A 10,010-nucleotide genomic window follows, 5' to 3' on the forward strand; every position below is an offset into this window, starting at 1 on the left:
GCCAACGGCCACACCACGTTGAGAACACCGCTTCTCGTCCGATCAGCGAAGTTAAGCAACGTTGGGTTTGGTTAGTACTTGGATGGGTGACCGCCTGGGAACACCAAATGCTGTTGGCAATAATGTTTTTTGTTTTGTTTTGTTTTGTTTCGTTTGTTTTTGTTTGAATGGCTGGCTCCACGGGAAATTCACGGAGTTGTGTGGAATAAGGCCTGGTAAAATGAATTAATATGTATGTCATGTTTAAAACAAACTCGCTTAATATAGATATTGTGTGAGGCTTTATACAAAAACAAACAACCAAAACAAAACATGTTGTATATATATATATATATATATATATAGCTTAATCCGGGTTTGAACTCGCAACTCCAAGAATACGCATCACTTATATACACTTTACCACTGGACCACTGCTGCAGGACACTAGCTTGATGCTGAGGTATCAATTTAATGACGTAAATGCCATTTCCACAAATAAATGATAATTAAAAAGTATTTGTATGTACAAATCTTTTCTGTTTAAAAGGCTACAATATCAGTTACTGATATAATTTGTGTTAATGTTTCTATACCCACAAGAAGGCATATTTTTGCTTATATGTAAAGGGTACGGAGAAGGAATCCACAGACCATCATTCCCCTCCCCTTCCCTCCCCCCCCCCCCCCCCCCCCCCCCCCACCCCAACTCCCACCTACTACCACCACCACCACCACCACCAATCACCACCAATCACCACCAATCACCACCACCACCAATCACCACCACCACATCTAACCGAAAACCCCCTAACACATCAACCCTCCCCCCAATCAACAGGCGAAATAATAACCCTCAAATGCCTGCCTGCCTGCCTGCCTGCAAGCCAATACTAACGGTCTTCTCAGAAAGAAAATCTCTTTGTATCTGTATTACTTGATGAAATGTATGATTCTAATAATGAAAATAAATTTTGATGTCGGTTGTATGAGCATAATGACCAATATGCACATGATATGAATGAATTAAATAGTGTAGTTTTAAGTAATTAGGTTGTAGACACATTAAGCGGATATGATATTTGACGCGTCCAGAACTGGTGATTTTTGGTTTAGTTTTAAATGCACCACCACCACCACCACCACCACCACCATTGCTTCCCCAGAGCCTAATTAAGGACCGGTAAAAGGAGTCAATATGTATGTCATCTATAAAACCAAAGAATGAATAAAAAAAACACACACACAAACCTACATAATAGTATTAGGAAGATTGTATGGCAAAAAAAAAAAAGTATTATTCCCATTGGGTCGTTTGAACTCGCGACTTCCAAAACACCAGCCACACACCTTACAACCCAGCCACCATAGAGTTGGTATAATTGTGCAACTTTAGTTATAAAAGTAAAGTTTTCTCACATTGTATTGATAACTTAAAGGATTTTTTTTTTATTTTGCATGTACAAATCTTATTGTCTGTTCTATGAAAAGGCTTGATGTAAATTATGTATTTTTTGAATGATTGAATTGTAGGCACATTAAGCGGATTCGATATTTGATATATCCAGAAAAGGCGATTTATGTTCAGTTTTAAAATGCATCACCGTTAACGCTAAAGGACTGGTAAAATGACTCGATGTTTGTCATTTTTAAAATAAACACTAAAACAAGGCCCTTAACATATATAATGTTTGAATATAAATTGAATGCATATAAATACAAAGTGGGAGTGGCTGGCTGGCTGGCTGGCTGGCTGGCTGGCTGGCTGGCTGGCTGGCTGGCTGCGCTGGCTGGCCTGGCTGGCTGGCTGGCTGGCTGGCTGCCTGCCTGCCTGCTGCCTGGCTGCCTGGCTGCCTGCCTGCCTGCCTGCTGCCTGGCTGGCTGCCTGCTGGCTGCCTGCCTGCCTGCCTGCCTGCCTGCCTGCCTGCCGCCTGCCTGCCTGCCTGCCTGCCGCTGTCTGGCTGCCTGGCTGCCTGGCTGCCTGCCTGGCCTGCCTGCCTGCCTGCCTGCCTGCCTGCCTGCCTGCCTTGCCTTGCCTTGCCTTGCCTTGCCTTGCCCTGCCTTGGCTGCAGCTGGCTGGCTGGCTGGCTGGCTGGCTGGCCGTAAATCAACTCTTAACAACACCACACACACCACACCACACACACCACACCATCACTCATCACCCATCACCCACCACCGGCCCCAGTCTCCCAGCCTCTCTTATATACCCGAGCAGGCCCTTTAAATTATTTGAATTGTTGCACTTCGGCCAATGGCAGGCACGATCGCTGCTGCTCAAACATATTCTGGTTCACAAGTATATATATATATATATATATATATATATATATATATATATATATATATATATATATATATATATATATATATATATATATATATATATATTCATGAAACACATTAAAACCTTGATCATTTATTCATTCATTACGTCTAGTGAAGAATTGCTTTTGTTCATTTGTATGATTAAAAATGGATAGAATATGAATTCCTCGCTTAAAGTAAAATATAAAATATATATTGGATTTATATGATTGGTTAATATTCCAAGTGATGCTGAATATCCCCTATAATTTTGTTTTGTTTGTTTGTTATGTACACATTCCAAATGAAATCAATATAAATGTTATTATTAATGTTTGAAAGTTGATTGTCTACTTGAATCTCTCTATTAAAGTGTGTGTGGCTCCGGATGGAGCCTGGTTATGGTATTTGTCGCGGTGGGTGGCAGAAGTGCTTACTTCTTCTCTGTCTTCTTTGGCAAAAGAACTGCCTGAATGTTTGGAAGAACACCTCCCTGTGCAATGGTTACGCCAGACAGAAGTTTGTTGAGTTCTTCGTCGTTGCGGATGGCCAACTGCAAGTGACGTGGGATGATACGGGTCTTCTTGTTGTCACGTGCGGCGTTACCGGCGAGCTCGAGAACTTCGGCAGCGAGGTATTCCATGACGGCTGCCAGGTAGACAGGAGCGCCAGCACCGACGCGTTCGGCGTAGTTGCCCTTACGCAGCAGACGGTGAATTCTGCCCACGGGGAACTGAAGTCCGGCCCTGCTGGAGCGAGACTTTGACTTGCCCTTCACTTTGCCTCCCTTGCCGCGTCCTGACATTGCTGCTGCTGTTGTGGGTTTGTGGTGTTTTAATGCCGGCCCGCAGATCGAGCTTCGTGTTATATACCCCGCTCAGGATCAAGGGAGTCCGCCACTGACCAATCAGCGCGCTCCGCCACGCGACCCGCTCTGAGCTGAGTCGCGAGCGGGATATAAAAGGAAAGCTCGACTCGCGCAAAAGTTCATTATTGTACGCAACGCCAGCCAGCACGAGCATCATCATGCCACCCAAGGCATCTGGAAAGGCTGCCAAGAAGGCCGGAAAGGCCCAGAAGGCCATTGCCAAGGGCGATAAGAAAAAGAAGCGCAGGAGGAAGGAGAGCTACAGCATCTACATCTACAAAGTGCTGAAGCAGGTCCACCCCGACACTGGTATCTCTTCCAAAGCCATGTCGATCATGAACTCGTTCGTGAACGACATCTTGAGCGCATCGCCGCCGAGGCTTCTCGCCTGGCCCACTACAACAAGCGTTCCACCATTACCAGTCGGGAGATCCAGACGGCTGTAAGGCTCCTGTTGCCCGGAGAACTGGCCAAGCACGCCGTCTCTGAGGGCACTAAGGCCGTCACCAAGTACACCTCCTCCAAGTAAACGGCTTACTTACTGCCCTGTGGTGGTGGCTTGGCCTCAAACCAACAAACTCGGCTCCATTGGAGCCACACTTTAATTTCTAAAGAGATTGTGAGTGTTAGACACCAATACTATTATAACAAAAACCTCTGTCACTGAAAGCAAATAGCTATAAAATGAGAATATTTATGAAACTGTCTGTGTGTGTTTCTCTCTCTCAGTCTCTGTCTGTCTGTCTGTCTGTCTGTCTGTCTGTCTGTCTGTTGTCTGTCTGTCTGTCTGTCTGTCTGTCTGTCTGTGTCTGTCTGTCTGTCTGTCTGTCTGTCTGTCTCTCTCTCTCTCTCTCTCTCTCTCTCTCTCTCTCTCTCTCTCTCTTCTCTCTCTCTCTCTCTCTCTCTCTCTCTCTCTCTCTCTCAACACATATAAGCACTCGGTATCTTTTTTCTAGAGATTAGAGATTCATTGTTATGTTCCACATTAGGATTACTATGCAGGCCACCCTCTTAGGTTTGAAAATGTCAAGAAAACGGTTAATTTAAAATGTCATCTCCTAACTTAACAGATTAAGCCAGAGGACCGAAAACAGAATAAAACAGGACTGGACAGTATGTCACTTATACAAGCTGCTTTTATTTCTAGTACAGTATGACAATTTTTATTTTGGGGGGGGGGGGGGGGGGTGATCCTTGACAGTGCATAAGAGCGAAAAGCGACGGCGTTTTGTTTGTAAGAGAACAGGTTGTACTACAAATGACTTGATTTATTGATATCACGTGTATGTATGACACCTAAATTAGTGTATTTGTTTATTTATTTATTTATTTATTATATGTGTAGATGAAGGTTAATTCATATGACTGATGCTAGGAATGTCTGAAATCTCCTTAGAAGGATATTTTGGCCCTGAGAAGGGCCGAGTTTGGTGTATACTAGGGTGGTCGATTTAGCTTATGCACGCTCTCCACGGATACGGCGAGCAAGCTGAATGTCCTTTGGCATGATGGTGACACGCTTGGCGTGGATGGCACAGAGGTTAGTGTCCTCGAAGAGACCGACCAGGTAAGCCTCGGATGCCTCCTGTAAAGCCATGACGGCAGACGACTGGAAGCGAAGATCGGTCTTGAAGTCCTGGGCAATCTCGCGCACCAGACGCTGGAAGGGAAGTTTCCTGATGAGCAACTCGGTGCTCTTCTGGTAACGACGGATCTCACGCAGGGCGACCGTTCCGGGCCTGTAACGGTGAGGCTTCTTCACACCCCCTGTGGCAGGAGCAGACTTGCGTGCTGCCTTGGTGGCCAGCTGCTTACGAGGAGCCTTGCCTCCCGTGGACTTGCGAGCAGTCTGCTTGGTGCGAGCCATGGTGAACAACTGTGGTTTGTGATGGCCGGCGCCGAAAAATTTTTGCTTATATACGCCGTCTCGAGGCGCTTGCTCGAGCGCCATTGGCTGCTCGACTCGCCTACGTCACCCCGTTGCCCCCCCCTCCTTCCTCTGGCTGCAGCCAACAGGCGGCTCACCTCAATCACTATTATCGCTGATTTTGCTCTATTTTTTGGATTTGTGCAAAAGTCATTTCACAGGGACGTGAAACAGACGAGTAGGCAACTGCAGTTTTGAAAGCGTTGTGAGAAAGCCGTGTCTACTCGACCACAAGCGTAAAGTAAGGGCAGGCAGGAGTTGCAATGCTACTAGTACGTCCGCTTGATGGGATATAGTCGGGAAATCGTGCGGGCATTCGTCAATTCGATTCACACAACTACAACACCATGACTGGACGCGGCAAGGGAGGCAAGGGACTCGGAAAGGGTGGCGCCAAGCGTCATCGTAAGGTGCTACGTGACAACATCCAGGGCATCACCAAGCCCGCTATTCGTCGCTTAGCTCGTCGTGGCGGCGTCAAGCGTATTTCGGGTCTCATCTACGAAGAGACCCGTGGCGTCCTGAAGGTGTTCCTCGAGAACGTCATCCGTGATGCTGTAACCTACACGGAACACGCCAAGAGGAAGACCGTCACTGCCATGGACGTGGTGTACGCTCTGAAGCGCCAGGGTCGTACCCTCTACGGATTCGGCGGATAAGAGCTTGGCTAATCCATCGATTCCACCCACCACCACCTCAAAACGGGACCTAATTAGGTCCCTATACTTTTTTACTGAAGGGCTTAATAGACGATAACATAAATTGTTTTGATATCAGCTAGCACATTGGGTCTTATGAAATCTATTTTTTATCCTCGCATGCTTAAAGGGACTCTGATTGGGGAGGGGGGGGGGGAAGGTTTGTTACGTTATATACTAGCAGAGCAGGATCATTGGTGGGGGGGGGGGGGGGTGTGAGGGGGAGAGAGAGAGAGAGAGAGATCTTTCCCAACTCTTCCTTTTTACATGAGGAGCTACCCGTTTTATTCATTTTATCCTTCTCAGAGCTGTTTTGATAGTATCCAAATGATGGTAAATGAAAAGGGAGGACACGAATATTACCCAGAATTCAGGACTGGCAATCGATATGCATGTTTGAGTGAGAATCTTTTTCTCTCTCAACTTAGGTATACGTTTATGTCGTACCTAAAAGCGAGAACCACACTATTGGGACAAGTATGCAAGGCCCAATTTTCCTAACAAGCACAGTTAATTTTGTTATTTTCGAACATTTCTTTCCAAATTGGTTTATCCAATTAACAGTATTATATTAAGATCATGAATTGCTGGGTTAGGTTAGGTTAGATTAGCTTAGGTTAGGTTAGGTTAGGTTAGGTTAGGTTAGCTTAGCTTAGCTTGGGTTAGCTTAGGTTAGGTTAGGTTAGCTTAGCTTGGGTTAGCATAGGTTAGGTTAGGTTTGATTACATTTCTATGTTAGATTTAACTCAAATTCAAAACAATTGCCAGTCATTCGGCTTGTTAGTCAACTTGCCTCTAATAGGGGCAATTTGTCTAACAAGACTATTTAGTTTTGTGTGTATATATATATATATATATATATATATATATATATATATATATATATATATATATATATATATATATATATATATATATATATATATATATATATTATAGCTTCAAGACTCTGAACCAATATAGAAGCATCAAGAGGAAGTGCTTGTGTTATGGGCCAATAGGCCTTCTGCAGTTACTTCCATTCTTATGTTTTTATTCCCATTGGTTCGTGTTTTATCTTGTGTAAATGTCAATCACCTTACCCAAAACTTTGGTACCATATCACCTCACCCATGTATGTGTATATATATATATATATATATATATATATATATATATATATATATATATATATATATATATATATATATATATATATATATATATATATATATATATATATATATATATATATAATATACAGAGTAAATCTACCCCAAAAGTAATGATTTATTTGTCTACAAAACTAAACTTTTTTGGAATCATATGAGGCCCCTCCACTGAGGGGGGGAGGCCTGGATGTTTATTGTCATGTGTATTCATGCTGCTTGCATGTCGTCGTTTATTTGCCTTTGTTTTTTTGACAGCTTTCTTTGCCTTGGGTGGTTTGGGAGATTTTGAAGCTCTCTTTATTTTGGGCTTTTTGTTCCCAACAACAAGCTGCTGCTGCTGCTTCTTTTTCAAGGCTGTAGGTGGTTTGTTGCTTGTGGCGGCTTTCTTGGGAGTTACCACGGCCTTCTTTGCTGCTGTAGATGGTTTCTTGGTTGTGGTGGCTTTCTTGGGAGTTAGAACGGCCCTCTTCTCTGCTACGGCCAGCTTGAATGATCCACTAGCTCCACTTCCCTTGGTCTGAACAAGAATGCCGTCAGCCACTGCTTTCTTGAGAAATCTTCGGATGTAAATGGCGATCTTGGCAGCCTCGACTTTGTTGTTGGCAACAACGTACTTCTTGATTGCTTGTAGAGACGAGCCCTTACGGTCTTTGAGTGCTGCGACCGCGGCTAGAACCATTTGACTAGTTTTCGGGTGAGCAACCTGGACGCGAGGTTTCCTGGTGGTGGCCACCACAGCAGCAGCAGCAGCCGCAGCCTTCTTGGTAGGCTTTGCTTCTACCATGATGATGATGAACCAACCAAGGTGATGAGAGACGCTCAGACAGTCACGGGGGAATGATGCTGCCGCCGCTTGAGCCGAACCTATTTATGTGCCGGCACGGTACAGAAGCTGCAACCTGGCAACTCGTCCACCAATCACGACGGTTGGTTTTACGGCTCCGAAACCTGGATCCCATATCTTCTCTAAAATAGAAGCATTTGTTCATGTTCTTTGTAAAAGTATCATAAAGCAGGACAGATGAGACAAATATCATAAAAACTGAAGAGCAGATGAGCACACACATGTTTGTATTACAAAAGAAAATCCACAAATTCATTAGAAATTGGCAGGGCAGGCTGAGGAAGTAGGTAGATGTAAAATGTCTGTAAATGGCGAAAGAACATAAACCCAAGACTGAATAAACGATGTTAAATATCCATGCCAAGGAGACAAAAATATGTTAGGATACAATTACCATTAAGACACCACAAGCAGGTCCGTATCCTGCCGCGATGACTTAAAAGAGTTGGTTATTAGCCACAATGTGTAGGCAGTCTCATGCCAACGGCCACACCACGTTGAGAACACCGCTTCTCGTCCGATCAGCGAAGTTAAGCAACGTTGGGTTTGGTTAGTACTTGGATGGGTGACCGCCTGGGAACACCAAATGCTGTTGGCAATAATGTTTTGTTTTGTTTTGTTTTGTTTCGTTTGTTTTTGTTTGAATGGCTGGCTCCACGGGAAATTCACGGAGTTGTGTGGAATAAGGCCTGGTAAAATGAATTAATATGTATGTCATGTTTAAAACAAACTCGCTTAATATAGATATTGTGTGAGGCTTTATACAAAAACAAACAACCAAAACAAAACATGTTTATATATATATATATATATATATAGCTTAATCCGGGTTTGAACTCGCAACTCCAAGAATACGCATCACTTATATACACTTTACCACTGGACCACTGCTGCAGGACACTAGCTTGATGCTGAGGTATCAATTTAATGACGTAAATGCCATTTCCACAAATAAATGATAATTAAAAAGTATTTGTATGTACAAATCTTTTTGTTTAAAAGGCTACAATATCAGTTACTGATATAATTTGTGTTAATGTTTCTATACCCACAAGAAGGCATATTTTTGCTTATATGTAAAGGGTACGGAGAAGGAATCCACAGACCATCATTCCCTCCCCTTCCTCCCCCACCCCCCCCCCACCCCCCACCCCAACTCCCACCTACTACCACCACACCACCACCACCAATCACCACCAATCACCACCAATCACCACCACCACCAATCACCACCACCACATCAACCGAAAACCCCCTAACACATCAACCTCCCCCCAATCAACAGGCGAAATAATAACCCTCAAATGCCTGCCTGCCTGCCTGCCTGCAAGCCAATACTAACGGTCTTCTCAGAAAGAAAATCTCTTTGTATCTGTATTACTTGATGAAATGTATGATTCTAATAATGAAAATAAATTTTGATGTCGGTTGTATGAGCATAATGACCAATATGCACATGATATGAATGAATTAAATAGTGTAGTTTTAAGTAATTAGGTGTAGACACATTAAGCGGATATGATATTTGACGCGTCCAGAACTGGTGATTTTTGGTTTAGTTTTAAATGCACCACCACACCACCACCACCACCACCATTGCTTCCCAGAGCCTAATTAAGGACCGGTAAAAGGAGTCAATATGTATGTCATCTATAAAACCAAAGAATGAATAAAAAAAACACACACACAAACCTACATAATAGTATTAGGAAGATTGTATGGCAAAAAAAAAAAGTATTATTCCCATTGGGTCGTTTGAACTCGCGACTTCCAAAACACCAGCCACACACCTTACAACCCAGCCACCATAGAGTTGGTATAATTGTGCAATTTAGTTATAAAAGTAAAGTTTCTCACATTGTATTGATAACTTAAAGGATTTTTTTTTTATTTTGCATGTACAAATCTTATTGTCTGTTCTATGAAAAGGCTTGATGTAAATTATGTTTTTGAATGATTGAATTGTAGGCACATTAAGCGGATTCGATATTTGATATATCCAGAAAGGCGATTTATGTTCAGTTTTAAAATGCATCACCGTTAACGCTAAAGGACTGGTAAAATGACTCGATGTTTGTCATTTTAAAATAAACACTAAAACAAGGCCCTTAACATATATAATGTTTGAATATAAATTGAATGCATATAAATACAAAGTGGGAGTGGCTGGCTGGCTGGTGGCTGGCTGGCTGGCTGGCTGGTGGCTGGCTGGCTGGCTGGCTGGCTGGCTGGCTGG

At 43.3% G+C, this 10,010-nt stretch overlaps 2 non-coding genes across 2 annotated transcripts; both read left to right on the forward strand.

The window, feature by feature from the left end:
- LOC138361847 (5S ribosomal RNA) lies at positions 1-119 on the forward strand. The gene has a single exon (XR_011227223.1). It is a non-coding gene; the product is annotated as a 5S ribosomal RNA (ribosomal RNA).
- Positions 120-8,253: 8,134 nt separating this feature from the next.
- LOC138361841 (5S ribosomal RNA) lies at positions 8,254-8,372 on the forward strand. Its single transcript, XR_011227217.1, has one exon. It is a non-coding gene; the product is annotated as a 5S ribosomal RNA (ribosomal RNA).
- The last annotated feature ends 1,638 nt before the right edge of the window (positions 8,373-10,010 follow it).

The sequence above is a fragment of the Procambarus clarkii genome, unplaced genomic scaffold (genome assembly GCF_040958095.1).
Source record: "Procambarus clarkii isolate CNS0578487 unplaced genomic scaffold, FALCON_Pclarkii_2.0 HiC_scaffold_880, whole genome shotgun sequence".
Lineage (NCBI taxonomy): Eukaryota > Metazoa > Arthropoda > Malacostraca > Decapoda > Cambaridae > Procambarus > Procambarus clarkii.